The sequence below is a fragment of the Podarcis muralis genome, chromosome 1 (genome assembly GCF_964188315.1).
Source record: "Podarcis muralis chromosome 1, rPodMur119.hap1.1, whole genome shotgun sequence".
NCBI lineage: Eukaryota > Metazoa > Chordata > Lepidosauria > Squamata > Lacertidae > Podarcis > Podarcis muralis.
The window spans coordinates 13,653,840-13,673,113 of NC_135655.1; positions in this window are offsets into that span (position 1 = coordinate 13,653,840).

Below are 19,274 nucleotides of genomic sequence, written 5' to 3' on the forward strand. Positions count from 1 at the left end.
TAGTGATGCATGGAAGTGAGAGCTGGACCATAAAGAAGGCTGATCGCCAAAGAATTCATGCTTTTGAATTATGGTGCTGGATGAGACTCTTGAGAGTCCCATGGACTGCAAGAAGATCAAACCTATCCATTCTGAAGGAAATCAGCCCTGAGTGCTCACTGGAAGGACAGATCCTGAAGCTGAGGCTCTAAGACTTTGGCCACCTCATGAGAAGAGAAGACTCCCTGGAAAAGACCCTGATGTTGGGAAAGATGGAGGGCACAAGGAGAAGGGGGCGACAGAGGATGAGATGGTTGGGTGGTGTTCTCGAAGCTACCAGCATGAGCTTGACCAAACTGTGGGAGGCAATGGAAGACAGGAGTGCCTGGCGTGCTCTGGTCCATGGGGTCACGAAGAGTCAGACAAGACTAAATGACTAAACAACAACAACAACAACCTCCCTGCTGCCTCGATCCTCCTGCATCCTTTTTTGAGTTCAGCAGATTGGTATGGAGACTGATCTGGAACTGATAACAACAAAGAGCCCTGTGGCAGATTAGCCATTGCATTGGGATCAGGATATTTTACAAACCACCTCTTTCCATATGTACCTAGCCTCATACTTAGCTAATCATCCTGCTTCATGTCCCCCTTGTCTTTTAAAGAGAGGATACTGTATATGCAACAGGGCCTTTTTGGTTGTGGCACTGCTTAGCTCAGCCTGCCTAGCTACTTCTTTCACCTGCTTTCACCAGTTGGTGAAAATCTGACATGTTATGAAAGCATTTGGAGGACTGATCTGTCATTGTTTTTCCTAGTACGTTGTTTTGATATTTGATTTTGGAAGGGAGGAAATAAGTACTGTTGTTGTTTTAAACTCTGCTCTTAATTTTTAATTTCTTCCAATGAAATAAGCATGCCACCTATGCCTGGGAATTTTTTCTTTAAATGCACAAATGTCTGGAAAATACCCGCCTTCTGAGGGCTTTAGATTCTCTGTTAGGCTTCTTTTAATCCATTCCTTGCTGTTTCCCCTCTCTAACAAGATCCAGTGTGAGTAATGGGGAACTCGCAGAGCAGTCACGCTGGGTACCAAATGCAAATTATAATGTCATGCTCTGAAATCCTGGGAAACACTTCACCTGAAGTTATAGCCTCTGCTGCTAAAAACAAAAAAAACCCAATCACTATCAAAGAATGAGTTCCAAATAACAACAGGAGCCCTTGCAAATTCATCTATCCCCTCCCCTCCCTGCGCTTTGCCAGGGTAAGTATTACAGGCCATCAAAGCATTAATTTGGGGAGCTATTCAGCATAGAGCAGAGACCTGAATTAGCTGAAATGTGAATATAAGATCAGCTTGCCCATCTCATGCCAGAGGGGGGATTAGCCTAAGTGTGATCCAGGCTTTGGGAGGCTGGCATGTCCATCGGATTAAGCAGAGTCCCGCTATAAATGTGACAGGCACCAATCAGGAGGCTGACAAATGGGGAAGGAGGGAGGAGGCCCTCACATCAATGTAAAGTTATGCCGTAATCTCTCTGTGAGGCTGCTCAGAGCTATCAGGTCTTTTATTCCTCAGGAGAGAAGATTAGGGTTCCATCCAGTGACTCAGTCTGATGCGATCTGCGGCTTCTGATATTGTAAACAGGATTTCTCGAGAAAGAAAGCCCTGGATGGCTATCTGCCATGTCACGTGTCAACGAGCCTGATGAATATGAATGCATCAGGACTTATGGAGAGGCATAGGGAAAACAGAGAGCATGAGTTCATAGCCACAATAATGCACATATTCCTGGATTTGATTGCCTGCAGGTGAATGGAGGTCTCTCTCTCTCTCTCTCTCTCTCTCTCTCTCTCCAAAACATAAAGGTTTACTAGCTTATAATGGAATGGAATGGAAGGATTAATTCTGCATAGGTCTGCAGAGGCTTACATGAAAAAGATAATTTCATTTTAATAATCCATACTAATGGAATATGCTGTGTAATCTATCCAGTAAGAACCAGTGCAGGAACTGGGATCATTCTCTACTCTTCCTTCTCATTATGATCTTTCTGTGGCACAAATGAACAGACAGGAAACTTTAGATTTTTCTGAAAAGGGGCAGGTTGGGATGTCTTTTCGTTTTCTCACAGCTCATGCCAAAGACGGGAGAGATGGGGGAGAGAGTTGTGTCCATTTTGGCGTGAATCTAACAAGTCTGTACCTCCAGAAACCATTGCAAAACTGAAAGACAGCGGCCTTTGGGAATTCTCACCACTCTAAATGTTGCAATGCCATCTTCCAACTGACCCTGCCCAGAAAAAACACACACAAAGTGTTCAGAAATGCATCATGTTAAGGGAAATTGCTTGCAATATGTGAATAGTGGGCAAAACAACCTATTAAAATAAGAGTAAATGTGGCCCAAAATGCACAAGCATTTTCAAGTAGGCTTTTTAAAAAAAATTAAAATAAAATATGCAAACTGATGCAAGAATGGAGGCAAGCTGAGAAAAATGAGAAACTTAAGAAAAACTGAAAATGACAGATTCACCTATTACAAAGAGCTATGGGTGGAGCTAAAAGAGTATTAAATGTATTAAAAAATAACATTGGTTGTATTACGGAACTAATATTATGCATAGAGTCCATGTGGGGCTACAGTATCCACTCAGTGCTATGGCTAAAAATGAACATGAGATGGGGACAAAGAGAGTGTGTTTATTCATTCAAACTCTACTGTGGACCCTCTGGATACAAACTTAATTTGTTCTGGGGGTCGGTACGTACCCCGAAAAGTCTGTAACATGAGGCGACACTTCTACGCACACACACAGCACGATAGAGTTCTTCTGTACATGCGTGAAGCATGCAGAGCGCTTTTGCGCGTGCGCACGCAGTGAAACTTGGAAGTATACACTTCCTGGTTTGCTGCATTCGCAACCCGAAACTTATGTTACCCGAAGGTAACGTAACCCGAGGGTCCACTGTACTACACTACCCATCATCCTACTGAAAGCCACAGGATGGGGGAGTGCTCTTGTGTTCAGATCCTGCTTGCTCAATTCTGTGTTCAGGGCCACTATCTACCAGCTCCATCTGGAATGCAGGCTGGGACCCTGCCTGCCCTCAGATTGTCTTGCCAGAGTATTGGTAGTGGCACCTGCCCTGTGGAACGCCCTCCTACCAGATGTCAAAGAGAAAAACAACTACCAGACTTTTAGAAGGCATCTGAAGGCAGCCCTGTTTAGGGAAGCTTTTAATGTTTAACAGACTATTGTATTTTAATATTTTGTTGGAAGCCACCCAGAGTGGCTGGGGAAACCCAGGCAGATGGGCAGGGTATAAATAAATTATTATTATTATTATTATTATTATTATTATTATTATTATCATCATCATCATCATCATCTCCCACTTGGACTACTGCAATATGCTCTTTGTGGGGCTACTTTTGAAGGTGACCCGGAAACTACAACTAATCCAGAATGCAGCAGCTAGACTGGTGACTAGGGGCAGCTGCCGAGACCACATAACACTGGTCTTGAAAGACCTACAGTGGCTCCCAGTACATTTCTGAGCACAATTCAAAGTGTTAGTGCTGACCTTTAAAGCCCTAAATGGCCCTGGTCTAGTATACCTGAAGGAGCGTCTCCACCCCCATCGTTCAGCCCGGACACTGAGGTCCAGCTCTGAGGGTCTTCTGGCAGCTCCCTCACTGCGAGAAGCCAAGTTACAGGGAACCAGGCAGAAGGCCTTCTCAGTAGTGGGGCCCTCCCTTCAGATGTCAAGGAAATAAACAACTATCTGACTTTTAGAAGACATGTGAAAGCAGCCCTGTTAATGTTTGATGTTTTATTGTGTTTTTAATATTCTGTTGGGAGCCACCCAGAATGGCTGAGGAAACCTAGTCAGGCGGGCGGGGTATAAATAATAGGTTGTTGCCATTGTTGTTATTGTTGTTGTTGTTACAGTGGAGCCTCTGTGTTATGTACTGAAGTTCTTACCCTGGGCCAGCAGGGGAATACTGTAGTTATGCAAATAAGGGATCGAAAGTGACGTTCAGTGATTGGATAGTTTTAGAAAGTTGCTACAGTTACGTTGTACTGGAGCTCTATATAACCAGGCTGACTGAGCCCTTCAGTTCAGTTCTGTTCTGGCCTGTGAATAAACAAGAGCTGTTTGAAGAATCGCTGTGTCGTCTGATATGTTCACCCACAACTTAACACTCTGGATACGGATGTAATTCATCCCGGGGGTCTGTGCGCACCCTGAAAAATCTGTAACCAGAGGTGCCACTTTTGCACACGCACGCAGTGTGATAGAGCGCTTCTGTGCATGCATGCAGCATGCAGAGCACTTCTGCGCATGCGCGAGCAGCAAAACCTGGAAAAATCCTTCCGGGTTTGCTGCTTTCGCAACCCAAAGATTACGTATCCAGAGAGGTACGTAACCCGAGGGTCCACTGTATTATTATTTCGCACAGGCATCTGGTTGGCTGCTGTGAGAACAGGCTGCTGGACTAGCTGGGCCATTGGCCCAATCCTACAGGCTCTTCTTATTTTCAGTAAACCATCTTGACCACTCATGACGCTGGGGATGAGCAGTGGCTGGGTCTGAATCCCTTGGGCTGTTTATTTCTCTTTTCCTTCGCCATTAAGATATGACCTCCCTTTTGCTGAGTATTCCAGCCCTATTCACTTCATTACACCATGCACATTTTTCTTTCATAACTATTTACATATGTAATTACTATAGGCACTTCAGGAATTGTTTGCTAACGGCTCTGTGTAAATACTAATTATCAGTAATTAAAAAGAACCAAAAAAACCCCCACCACCCAGCTATTAGAAAGACACTGATAGGGCTAAAATGCTGCTTAGCAAGCAAGTAATGTTTGTTGAGGCAAAATTAAACATCAAATAACCTCCCCTCCATATAATTACACTGTGTGCATCATTTGCCTGCTGTGGAAATGAAACAGCTAACGGGAGAGACAGGTAATCTTCTTTTCTTCTTTTTCACGCACATCCCCAATGCCGCACAGTGCTACTATCTCAGAAATAAGTCAACAGCCCAGAATATTTCAAGGCCTAACGCCACACAGGCAGGAAAGTACCAGATGGTCCAAGTGTTTTTCCTCACGACACGTTAAAAATAATGTCCCATGCCATATGATGCTCTGGCAAGTTAACACTGTCAGTTATAGAAGACAATGGGGTTCTGCCTTATTTCCAACAAATGACAATACATTATTGAAAGTTGGTTTATATAGGAGTATTTATATACCGCCGTACCATAAAAAATCAGAGTGGCGTACAGCATTATATGCATATAATAGAGCATCAAACACATTTTATAAATATAAAAAGTACAAAGCAATAATTTAAGTGACGGACATGAAATAAATACATAACATTCGTCACCTTTGTTTATTTGCATGCCTCCTTTCCATAGTCAAACGATGCTCAAGGGAGTTTACAGCATCAAGAAGTTTACGGAATTACAAAAATACAACAATATTCAAGTAGTCTTAAACTATGGTTACCAGACATTTTTCAATGAATCCGGGGACCCTGTTTTTTGTTTTTGTTTTGTTTTGCTTTTTGAAGCTGAGTAACAACAGGGAGTCAGAAGTGGGGATGGTGAGGCAAAAGACCCTGGGCCCAAGCACACATGCATATTGTACAAAGGTGTAAAGCCCTTCTTTCGCACCCTGTGAAACATAAATGCACAGACTCCTGAACCTTCCCCGATCCCCTTCTCCCTTTGTTTGTTCGCTGCTCACTGCTGTGGTGCAGGAAAAATGGCGGGCTCTACAGCAGCGAGCAGCTCCTAAAGCCAGACAGAGCCAACTGCGCTACCAGGCTGGCTCTGGGCTGCTGAGGCTGCTGCTGCCACGTTTCCTGGGGACAGATTTGCAAATCTGGGGACATTCCGGGGACGGAATTTGTCCAGGGACAGATTTGCAAATCCGGGGACTTTCCCCGGGAACCGGGGACATCTGGTAACCCTGTCTTAAACAATACAGTGGTACCTCGGGTTATGTACTTAATTCGTTCTGGAGGTCTGTTCTTAACCTGAAACTGTTCTTAACCTGAAGCACCACTTTAGCTAATGGGGCCTCCTGCTGCCGCCGCGCCACTGGAGCACAATTTCTGTTCTCATCCTGAAGCAAAGTTCTTAACCTGAAGCACTATTTCTGGGTTAGCGGAGTCTGTAACCTGAAGCGTATGTAACCTGAGGCACCACTGTACATGAAAATAAATAAATGTCCAGGGTGACAACTGATGCCTCACCTTACATCTGAGTCTATTGCTCAAAACAGAGGAAAAAACATTAAGGGGGGGTGGAAATGCCCACTGAAATAATGCACTTTTCAATGCCTCATTTAAAAAACAGGCAGTGAAGATGTAGAGCATTTCATAATCTGGGTGCCATGATGGAAACAGATCTTTCCCTCAGCTCCACAAACCATAATTCCTTCGGTCAACAAGAAGGCCTCCCAGAAGCCGAGGCAAGTTCTTGAGCAGGCTCAGAGGGAGCAGTTGTATTTCAGACACACAGAGTCGCCTGACCTTCATTCCAACTCGCCCAAGATCTGGTTTGGAAATATCATAAAAATAGAGCCCCTTGGAGACATTTGGTATTTCCAGCTTCAGAATGAGCTGGGAAATAGTGTGAGCTCATCCTTTCCTGTGAGATTAATACTTTTGGCCCTCCCTGAGCAGGAAAGGCAGGTTTGCAAAGAAGGAATTAAAGGAAGCTAATGATCGCGCTTCCTTTGAAAAAGCAGCACCGAGACACTGTGGAAGTTCAATTTAAGTTCAAGTTGAGTTCTGAGGTCTTTTTGGCCTTGAATGTATTTGTGTGTGTGTCTCTCAACCCTCTGTGTCTCCAGCCCCAGTATTTCTGAGATGAAGTGAAGTGGCTGAATTATTTTCACAGGGGAAAGCAAGACAAGGTCTATCTAACATTTCAAAAAGTGTGGGGGGGGGGGAGAGAGAGAGAATAAGAGAGAGAGAAAGAGTTGGTTGAAGATCAGGAAACCATAATTCTTGGGGAGAACACTATAATATTAACCACCAAAATTTCCCCTTTCTCTTTCTGGCATTTTTAGCCTGGCCTGGGATGAAAGAAGCAGCAATGGAGGTCAGCATCACCATTGTGCTGGACCCACTGCCTAGACCTCATTCCCTTTAAAGCAGAATGCCTACGCCCTGACAGGTAAAAATTGCACTACCTCGAAGAGCCAGGTGTATGTTGGTTACTACCTTGGGGAGGTAATTCTATTCATTCATTCCTTTTCCCCTCCTGCCAAATAGCATTCAAGGCAGCTTACAAAATTCAATTAAAACATACCATATTACAAAACAGAACAGCAAGCAAAAGATAATTCTGCATCAAAATAATGGAGACTGGTAGAAATTAACTATTGGTAGCCTGTATGCGATATAGAAGGGACGCGGGTGGCGCTGTGGGTAAAAGCCTCAGCGCCTAGGGCTTGCCGAATCAAAAGGTCGGTGGTTCGAATCCCCGTGGCAGGGTGCGCTCCTGTTGTTCGGTCCCAGCGCCTGCCAACCTAGCAGTTCGAAAGCACCCCCAGGTGCAAGTAGATAAATAGGGACCGCTTACTAGCAGGAAGGTAAAAGGCGTTTCCGTGTGCGGCTCTGGCTCGCCAGATGCAGCTTGTCACGCTGGCCACGTGACCCGGAAGTGTCTCCGGACAGCGCTGGCCCCCGGCCTCTTGAGTGAGATGGGCGCACAACCCTAGAGTCTGTCAAGACTGGCCCGTACGGGCAGGGGTACCTTTACCTTTACCTTTATGCGATATAGAGACCAAGCTGAGCGGGCAACTGTTATGGAGCAAACCAAACACTATAATGGATTAGATTGGATTAGATTACTAGTGATGTATGGAAGTGAGAGCTGGACCATAAAGAAGGCTGATCGCCAAAGAATTGATGCTTTTGAATTATGGTGCTGGAGGAGACTCTTGAGAGTCCCATGGACTGCAGAAAGATCAAACCGATCCATTCTGAAGGAAATCAGCCCTGAGTGCTCACTGGAAGGACAGATCCTGAAGCTGAGGCTCCAATACTTTGGCCACCTCATGAGAAGAGAAGACTCCCTGGAAACGACCCTGATGTTGGGAAATATGGAGGGCGCAAGGAGAAGGGGACGACAGAGGACGAGATGGTTGGACAGTGTCCTCGAAGCTACCAGCATGAGTTTTACCAAACTGCGGGAGGCAGTGGAAGACAGAAGTGCCTGGCATGCTCTGGTTCATGGGGTCACGAAGAGTCGGACATGACTAAACGACTAAACGACTAAACAACAACATTACATTAAATTATTACATTACATTACATTACACCACCAAAGTTAACTATCAAAAATCCAATTGAACAGAAGGGGTTTTGCCTGAGAATGTGCCAGATGGATAGCACTGAAGGTGCCAGGCAGATATCCTTTAGGAGAGAGTTTCATGGTCCTTTTTAAAGGAAAGTCCCTCTTTTCAGTAGCCATCTAAACCCACTTAAGGAAGGGCATCTCAAGGGAGATCTCCAGGTTCATACAGGAAAAATATTTGAATAATGCTTTGAGTCCAACAATGACTGCTCTCTCTACAATTAACCCTGCACCATTGGGTCCCTGCTCCATAAAGGTTAGATCAGTCCAGATCACTTATTTTCTTATAAGAAGGAATAAGACACACCTTTGCCCTCCCAGAGGTCCAGCTGTCTTGTGAGAAGCTCAAGACATATTTCTGCCCCCACAAACACATGCTTTAAAATCTGAGAAGAGACATGATTTGTTCTCAATTATAAATGCAAAGGCACTTAACATTTCTCATGACTGGGGAGGATGTCCCTTCTCCAACATCCTTGCTAGTTACAGCAAATTGATTTTTCATGTACTGTGCTGGACAAATGTACTTTTGCTGACGTACTTTGTCCCATAGTGCTGAATGGGAGCCATTGAGATATAGATTCGTTCATTTATGTTCTGGTTCATGGTCACACCATACTATGACAAATAGAGAAACCAGAAATGGGCTTTAGCTTTTTACATATATATATATATATATATATATATATATATATATATATATATATATGGTATATTCGTTTAGCATTGGCTCATGTGTGAAGATTTAGACTTTCCCCAGCAAATGTTCATGACGTTGATGGAGCTGTGTTAACACATGGTTTCAGATTCTTATCTCTAAGAATATAAAGAAGTTGTGTATCTTGTCCTCAATTATAAATTCAAAATGCGTCCTACTTCCTTTCACAAATGGAAAACATTTCCACAACTAAAGATGGGGAAGCAATGAGTTTCAGTTTCCATCTAAAGGCAATTTGCACTCCACCCCCCTCAAAAAACCAAAACAATTCACACTGCTCCAAATTTTGCAAAGTGTGTACATGCAATGTGTACAAGTATGTCTTTACTAGGGTAAAGGGTGCATTAAAAAACACATACAAAAATGACATACAAAATTGCATTATATTTGGAAAAAATAGCTTGCAGAAATGTGTGTGTTAGACAAATGCATTCAAAAACGTGTATATTTGGGGAAAATGCACTTAAATGCTGATGTTTTTTTCATAAGGATATTAATTTTATTTATTTATTTATTTATTTATTTATTTATTTCTACCCTGCCCATCTGGCTGGGTTTCCCAAGCCACTCTGGGCGGCTTCCAACAGAAGGTTAAAAATACATTAAAACATTTGTCATTAAAAACTTCCCTAAAATATATCTTCTGTTGTGGAGAATTGAGGTTAAGAATGAGAAGGAGACTTCCGGAGGCGGCACGAAACCGTGATGGCGGACCTCTTCGAGCTCTGAAGAGGGGCACCGCAGAAAAGGGTTGTTTCGCTACGGCGCAGCGGCAACCCATCAAGACAAACCACGGACAGAGTGAGTCCGTGGCCGTGGGACTCGGCGGGCACCTGGAGCGACCCCAAATTCGCGGAAGGAACCCCGTAAGGGGCTCCGGAGTGAAGGAGGGGGAGCGGTGCTGTGAGTTCATCGCTCTTTCTGCGGAGGCGAAGCCGCGCGGCTGTCACGGATGAGCGCTGACCTTTCTTCCAAAAATACCAGTCTGAAACAGCAAACCCGTGAGTAAGGATTTAAGATTTGTTAAAATAATTTGAAGAAATTTGGCTGAAACCGGGAGACGAGAAAGAGGAAGTCCGTCTTCCGGCACTGCTTACAAGATCAAAGCAGACGGTTCAAAGAGCGGAAAGCGCTGTGAACAGGGAAGCTTTAAGGCTTTAAAGTGGGACTTTCGTGCACATTTGAATTTTATCTTTAAAGAAAAAATACAGTCTAAAACTGACTTGGAGCGGTCCCCCAAGGGGCGAGGGAAGACTCTAACCCCAAATCTTCGGGTGGCCGGGTGAAGTTGCTTAACTGCGGAACTGTTACAAACTTCCAGATACTTTTGTAACTGAAGTGCAACTTTTGAGCTTACTTAGTTCGAGTGGATACAATTGTAGGCACCTAGTTGGAACTTTGTTAAATGTTTTAAAGAGCTCTGCAGGACTTTTTTCTTAGTGTTTTGGAACTAACTTGTTTTTAAAATTGACTTTAAAAATGGAACAAAAGGGACTTTAATGGCGGAAAAGTTACCTTCTTCTTACTAAATTTTGGTGGCACTCCCCCTAGAGGATATTGGGATAACAAAGGCCTGGGAAAAGCCTTTTTGTTTACCTTCTCTCACCAGACTGTTTTTAAATTTGGGCTTGTCTTTCCCATGGGATTACAACATATGACCTTGAACATTGACTGATGAGTGGCACAGGAAAGACAAGAGCAGCCAAAGCTAAGGAAGCTAAGGAAAAAGAAAAAGCGAAAAAGCAGGCACAGCTGTTGCAAACAACTTTAACTCAGGGACGCAGACTATCAGTTCCTGCTGTGCTTGCAACACAAAAAGTAGAAAGTGAAAAGCCTGAAAAATCTGAAGAGGAAGATATGGCATCAGGAGGATCAGAGGCAGTACTGAAACAAGTTTTGGAACAATTGTCAGCATTAAATCAAAAAATTGATAACCAATCAACAAAAATTGACCAAGCTACATCCTCGATCCAGAAATTGACAGATCAGGTTTCCCAACACACCCAAGCAATTGAAAAATTGCAAGGAGCAACGGAAGAGAATCGCAAATTGGCAGGGGAAGCCGTTCAAATTGCAACATCAGCTAAAAAAGAGGTTGAGGAAGTTAAAGCAGAAGTCAAGCCTCTGCACAAACAGATAGGGGACCAACAAACCTACCTTTCTTTGGTGGAACTGAAAAATCGCGAGACTAACCTCAGGCTTAGGGCGATCCCAGAAATCGAACAAGAAGATTTGATTGGATTTTTGACAACAGAGTTTTCAAAGTTCTGGGGCTTAAAAGAAGAAAGTGATTTCAAAATAGTATCGGCTTTTCGACTGGGAAGATTGGTAAGAAAAGACAGATCTAGAGACTGCTTAATAGCTTTGAGATCAAGAGAAGAGAGAGACAAAATATTAGGCCTACACTTCAAAAACTCAATTGAGATACAAGAGAAAAGGGTGGAAATCTACCGAGACATCCCTAAACAGTTACTGGATCTGAGAGCCACCTATTCAGAATTGGCCAAGCTGTTGAGACTCAACACAATTCCTTATAGGTGGGAGTTTCCACAAGGACTATCATTTACTTACAAACAGAAGAAGGTTAAAATAAGATCGCCAGAGGACCTACAAAAGTTCCAGCACGACCACGGAGAAGATCTCCAAAAAGAAGCAGCAGCCCATTGGCCTATACTTAAACCAGGACCCACTCTGCCAGTAGGCGGAGGGACGCCTATACCCTCGGAACCAGAGGAAAAAGAAGACACACCGCTCTAGGTGTAACAGAATAGTTCAGGATGTCTCTGCAGCTACTTAGTTGGAATATAAATGGCGGAAATTCCCCGGAGAAAAGAAGGAGGCTATTTCACATATTGAAGAAAGAACAATTGGATATTATTTGTTTGCAAGAAACTCATGTGACCAGGCTCCACAGGAAAGTTTTGGTCAACAAAAGACTAGGCCAAGAGTTTATTTCCTCAGACAAGGTAAAGAAAAGAGGAGTGGTGATCTACGCTAAGGAGAGCCTGACACCTAAATTTTTATTTAAAGATGAACATGGAAGAATTTTGGCAATTGAAATTCAGACCCAAGGAGAAAAAATATTGATACTAGGAATTTATGCTCCAAATGACGGGAAATCAGAATTTTTCAAGAAGCTGCACGAGACTTTGCTGGACTATCTGGACTATGCTAACATCATAATGATGGGAGATATGAATGGAGTGGTGTCTACACATATGGATAAGTCTTACAACCAAAATCTAACATCAGACTGCAGACTGCCTAAAACTTTTTTTGAAATGACTGACAATCTGGATTTGATAGATATATGGAGGACAAAGAACCCCCTAGGTAAAGAAGGAACTTTCTTCTCTGAGGCCCACCTGTCCTGGTCAAGGATCGACCAAATCTGGATCTCCAGGGGGCTGGCACCCAAGACCAAAAAGGTGGAAATCTGCCCAAAAACATGCTCCGACCACAACGCCTTGAAAATAGAACTCAGACTAACTCAATCCGGTTCCTTCAGATGGAAAATGAATGACACACTATTAAGAGATCAAGAGATTGTGAAAAAGGCCCAAAAAACACTAAAGGACTATTTTGAGATAAACCTGAACACTACAGTAGAAAAAAGAACGATCTGGGACGCAAGCAAAGCCGTTATGAGGGGGTTTCTGATACAACAGAATACAATCAAGAAGAAGCTCTGGAATGGAAAGAAAGATAAAATATTGGAGAAAATACATCAAGGAGAGAAAAAATTGAGAACCAAACCAAAGTCAAAGGAGCTGCTGAGAGAAATTAAATTCCATCAAGCAGAATATTCAAAATTGATTAACCAGGAGATTGAATGGAAAATAAAACAGATGAAGCAAAGATCCTTTGAATCAGCAAATAAATGTGGAAAGCTGCTAGCCTGGCAGCTGAAAAAAAGACAAAAGTTAAACACGATAACAAATCTAGAGATTGAAGGAAGGATGGTACAGAAACCAGAAGAAATCAGGAAGTGCTTCCACAGATATTTCAAAGAACTTTATGCACAGGGGCCTCAGAAAGAATCTGAGATAGATCAATTTTTAAAGACAAATGGACTATCAAAGATAACTCAAGATAAAAGATCAATCTTGAACTCTACAATAACTACTCAGGAAATTGAAGGTGCCATTCAGAACATGCAACTAGGCAAATCTCCAGGCCCGGATGGGCTCACCTCCAAATACTATAAAACTTTGAAAGACTACTTAATACAACCTTTGCTGGAGGTATGCAACCAGATCTTGGATGGGAAGAGGGCACCAGAAACGTGGAAAGAAGCCTTCATCACATTGATACCTAAGACAGAATCTGAAAAGACTCAGCTCAAGAACTACCGTCCCATCTCACTCCTGAATGTGGATTACAAAATATTTGCAGACATTTTGGCAAGTAGACTTAAAAAAGTTTTAAATGAAGTAATTCACAAAGACCAAGCAGGCTTTCTCCCTGGTAGACATTTATATGAGAATACCAGAAACATCATTGATATTTTGGAACTCTTACAAACTAACAGAAACACAAGGGCGGTGTTAATCTTTATTGATGCGGAGAAAGCATTTGACAATATATCTTGGATGTTTATGAAGAAAAACTTGGAAGGGATGGGAGTGGGGCGGGGGTTTGAAAATGGGTTACGAGCAATTTACTCAGAGCAAAAGGCTAAATTAATAGTGAACAATGTGGTGACGGAGGAGTTCAAAATTGAAAAAGGGACACGACAAGGGTGCCCTCTATCCCCTCTTTTATTCATTTCAGTCCTGGAGGTGCTATTGAATATGATAAGGAAGGACCGGCTGGTACAAGGGATAGAGGTCGGAGTGAAACAATTTAAATTGAAAGCTTTTGCAGATGATCTAGTTTTGACATTGCAGGAGCCAGAATCCAGTACAAAAAGAGTTCTTGAACTTATATCTGAGTTTGGTCGGGTGGCGGGATTTAAGTTGAACAAACAAAAAACCAAGGTTTTGACCAAGAATTTGACACTTACAGAAACAGAGGGGTTTCAGAGAGAAACAGAACTAAATGTGGTAAAAAAAGTGAAATACCTAGGGATCTATTTGTCTTCCAAAAATTTGAATTTATTTAAGGATAACTATGAAAAATGTTGGTTGGAAGTTAAAAAGGATTTAGAAATCTGGTCAAGATTGAAACTTTCCTTGTTGGGAAGGATTGCAGCAATAAAAATGAATGTATTGCCGAAAATGTTATTTTTGTTTCAAACCCTACAGATCGTGGACAGAGTGGAATGTTTTGGAAAATGGCAGAAGGATATATCTAGGTTTGTCTGGCAGGGCAAAAAGCCCCGAATAAAGTATAAAATATTAACTGATTCAAAAGAAAGAGGGGGGTTTGCCCTGCCGGATTTGAGGTTGTACTACGAAGCTGCAGCCTTCTGCTGGCTGAAAGATTGGTTTTTGCTAGAAAACACCGATGTCCTAGATCTGGAAGGTTTTGATAATGCTTTTGGCTGGCATGCATACCTATGGTATGACAAGGTTAAAGTTCACAAATTGTTTAAAAGCCATATTGTCAGAAAAGCAATTTTTGCAGTCTGGACGAAATACAAAGACTTATTAGAGAGTAAAACACCGAGGTGGCTATCACCGGTGGAGGCCAAGGCTCGAAAAAGACCCAATATGGAGGCCTACTGGCCGAAATATTGGGAATTAACTGAAAAAATTGGAGACAGTTGGAAGTTGCAGAGCCAGGACAAACTAAAAAACAAGGTGCGAGATTGGTTACATTATGCTCAAATTCAAGAGGTTTTTAAAAATGGATAAAAAAGTTGGTTTCCAGGAGGAGAAATCGAAACTAGAGACAGAATTGTTAGAACCAAAGACCAGGATTTTATCTAGAATGTATAACTTGCTGCTTATGTGGAACACACAGGACGAGATAGTTAAATCTGCTATGATAAAATGGGCACAGGATGTTGGACATAATATTATGTTTGAAGACTGGGAAAGGTTATGGAACACCGGAATGAAATTCACGGCATGTAGTGCCTTGAAGGAAAACATTATGAAAATGATATACCGGTGGTACATGACCCCAGTCAAGCTAGCTAAGATACATCACCTGTCTGACAACAAATGTTGGAAGTGTAAGGAAGCAGAGGGGACTTTCTTCCATCTCTGGTGGACCTGCCCAAAAGTGAAGGCCTTCTGGGAAATGATTTATAATGAATTGAAAAAGGTATTTAGGTATACCTTTCCCAAGAAACCAGAGGCCTTCCTGCTGGGCATGGTGGACCAGAAAATGTCAAAGAAAGACAGAACTTTGTTTATGTATGCTAGCACAGCAGCAAGAATACTCATTGCAAAGAGCTGGAAGACACAAGATTTGCCCACGCTGGAGGAATGGCAGACACAGTTGATGGACTATATGGAGATAGCTGAACTGACCGGCAGAATCCGAGATCTGGATAAAGAAACAATTGAGGAGGACTGGAAAAATTTTAAAGATTATTTGCAAAAATATTACAAGCTGTATGAATCTTAAGACAGTGCATGATAAGGAAATGTTATGCTTTAGCAATTATGGTTAAGTAAATTGTAAAATAAGTGACAAAAGAGAAAAGGAGACAATTTGAATCGAACATGTTATGTTTATTTTAAAGGTATTGAAATTGAGATATAATATATTGAATTTGGGTACATAACATTTGAAAGTTACAATAAGGTACGAAATAAGGTAACAAAATGCTGACATTGTTAATTTAAAGAACGCAGAACCGGAAGGGGTGGGGAAGTCCAAGTTGTTTTTTGTTTGTTTTTGTTGTTAAAAAAAAAAGGAAAAATTTGTTTCTTGCAATCATTTTATTTGTTTGTAACTTGTAAAACTATGGAAAGAAACGCAATAAAAAATTTATAAAAAAAAAAAAAGAATGAGAAACCGAAATTGACAGATAGGTTCATCTCTCACCAAGACATATTTAGCAGAATATAATCAAACCAAGACCTCATTTTTGCCACTGGCTCCTCCTGCTTTCATGGTTTTTCAATTCTGGGCATTATTGATGTTTGAAACTTGGCATTTTGCACAGAATGCAAACAGATGAGGTACCACTAAGTCGTTAACTTAAATGGAATGGGTTTTCTTTTGTAAAATAAATGTTTATGAGCAAAGTGTAGAAATATAATCTCCTGCTGGAACGATTTTTTTTTTTTTTAAAAAAAACTATTTTATATATCTGGCAAGGCACTTGATACATCAATGGCCATGTCAGTTTCCAGTGCCAACCTTGTTAGAAAAGTTAACAGCTCCAGCTTCATGCTGCTCTATGTGTGCTACTAAAAAGTTTCCCAAATAATGATGTAGCAAATGGAAATAGACAGCAGAACGGACAATTAAAAGATGTCAATGGAATTAGTGGCCATGTGATAACTTTCTAGCATACAACATGAGCACAGATGCTGCTTTTTATAGAGGCTTCCCACCCCCACCCCCATTGCATGGGAGGAACATGAATTGGAACAAATGAAATTTGAGCTTTATTATACTTTTATAGCATTGCATTGCAGATAGGAACTAATTAAAAACAAAATCCTCTCAACACCTTTGGCAACTTTAAAATACTGAGGGAATCTTGTCTTCTTGCTATGGCGATGATCTTTCTCTATAGTGATGAGTAGGCAAGGGGAACATCCACCCACTGCGAAACTGGAAGAGACTGCTGTGAATTTAAACCAGGAATTCTAAAGCATCGTCGCTGCAGGTTTAGATGTGGAAACAGAGCTGTTCTGAATTTTCCTGAGGTTTTAATTTAAGTGTTGGAAGTTGGATAAGGAAGTACCTTTCACTGACCTTTCCATGACCTACCTAAAATGTAGGGTCTTCTTCAAAAGTCCTTCTCTGGGTGCCTCTGCTATATGAGATGTGGTGGGAGAGGGCCAGTCTTCTTCTTCTTCTTCTTCTTCTTCTTCTTCTTCTTCTTCTTCTTCTTCTTCTTCTTCTTCTTAGGAGAGGGCCTTTTCAGTGGTGGCTCCCCAGTTATGGAAGCTCCCCTTCAGCGATGTTCACAGATAAAAGCACAAGCACATGAACCAACAGGGAAACACATGGCACAAACCCACACAGAGATTTAAGGATAATTCAAGCTGACCTCTGCCCTACATCTAGAATTTTGAGGCAGTCGTTTGGTTTTAATTTTATTTATTTTATGGACACACACCCCACATTTTAGACAGTTTGCCAGTATCTGTATCGATCCCAATGAAAACCTACAGACAGAAAGTCTGCAATGAAACATGATAGCGTCCTCCCAGCACCTGAAGGTCTGTCCCATAGGGCAAGGCAAAGTCTTGCTCCCTGCTGCCCGCTGAGTGCTGAATTAGATCCTAAGGCAGGAAGGTAGATTTAGGAGAAACTCCTAAACTCTAAGAGTAGTTCAGCAAAGCCACTTCCGCCCTTCAAAGGAGGTGGAGTTGCAGGCTTCACAGCCCCACCACGCACGCAGTGGCTGGAGCCCAGCCCTGCGCGATTGGGGGATTCCCAGCTGCGTCATCCCCTAGCCAGCCAAGCGGCTGGCTCTGGGGGCGTGGCCTGCCCTACTTAAGGCAGGATGCAGCCAGGGATTTCCCTCTTTCACCGCCTGCCGGCTGTTTCTGCTTTTCCCAGCCTCCCGCCCTATAAGGTTTTCATTCCTTGACCTTGCTATGGACCTTGGTTGTTCACCGCTGAGGGGCCTGGTAGGAATTTTTCCACTTGGCAAATTGGAACCAGCCACTTGGTTTCCGCCTACCTCATAGCAAATCGTCACAACTTTCTTGGTATTGGCGGTTAGGCATTGGTATTGTTCTGTAGATGGTAGAGGGGAGGAAGCACCATCACCTGCCCAGCATATTGAAGGGTAGTCCGATAAAGCCTATGGAGGTGAGGGCCTAAGGCATGCCCCCAAGCGGTGACCCCGGGGGAGTTCCTAGTTGATGTGCATCAGCAGGACTCCCCCTACTGGTGGTTAACCCTTCCCAGACTTCAAGCGAATGGGCTGAAGTCGGATATAGTCGGTTAGGACCAATGCCTAAGCCAATACCACTCATCACCTGTAACCAATAAAGTTGTGGCCTTATTTAGCCCATTAACCTTAATATTTGTGTCATGTGTCTTTATTTCCACTGGGGGAGGCAGGAACTCTCCACACAATGGAACTAATAGGGTGTGGTGGGCTATGCCTTCCTAGAGTGGCTCAAGCAGATATTAGACTGCCATCTCTTGGAGAGCCAGTATGGCGTAATGGTTAGAGTGTTGGTCTAGAACCTCGGAGACCAGGGTTCAAATCCCCACTCAGCCACAAAGCTCACTGGGTGACCTTGGGCCAGTCGTTGTATCTCAGGCTAGCCACCTCACAAGAGTATTTTGAGGGTGAAATGAGGAGGGGGGAGAGTTATGTACACCACTTTGAGCTCCTTGGAAGAAAAGTGCAATTCTATGAGTCTTATGAGAGGAGAAATAAGAAGGTGAGATGGGAGGGGGTGAGTACAGAGACTGGAGAAAGTGGGTACTTCCCCTTCGCAGGATGGGATGAGATGGGCCTGACTTGATATGGGATTCCGCCCCAAATAGTGCACAGCCCTAGTATTTAGTGCCCCAGGTGTGTGTGGGGGGGGGGGGTGGAGATTGTTTTTATTTGCACTCCAAGGCCAGCTGAGTTTTTCTTCTGTCTGCTGTCTTTGTTGTACAAAGTGACTGGGGCTTTGCACGGAGGGATATGAATGCCTCTGCGCTTCTAAGTGATAATGACCAAACACAAGGATGTCATTTTCAAAAGGTTCCGTATTTGATTATTAACAGGATGTATTTGATTTCTGTTTTTTTCTACATCACTTGGAGATTCTCTTGCATTGCCTGTGATTGCTGTTTTGCATGCTGCTTTGATATTGTTTTGAATGTAAAGCAATGAAGGCAATAGATAGAGGAAGGAAGGAAGGAAGGAAGGAAGGAAGGAAGGAAGGAAGGAAGTGATTTTTAAAGGGTTGTATCCAACACTGTGCAAATGGAATACCCTATCTGACTTAATTGTTTTACAGAGTAGTGTGGTGTGTGCTTTTCAGATGGCAATGGGTATTCCCATATTCTTATTATGTATTTAAGAACTTTTGTGTTTCGTGGCATTTCTGTTGTGTTTTATCATGTTCTTCTTTTTGCTCTTAGCTGCTGTGTG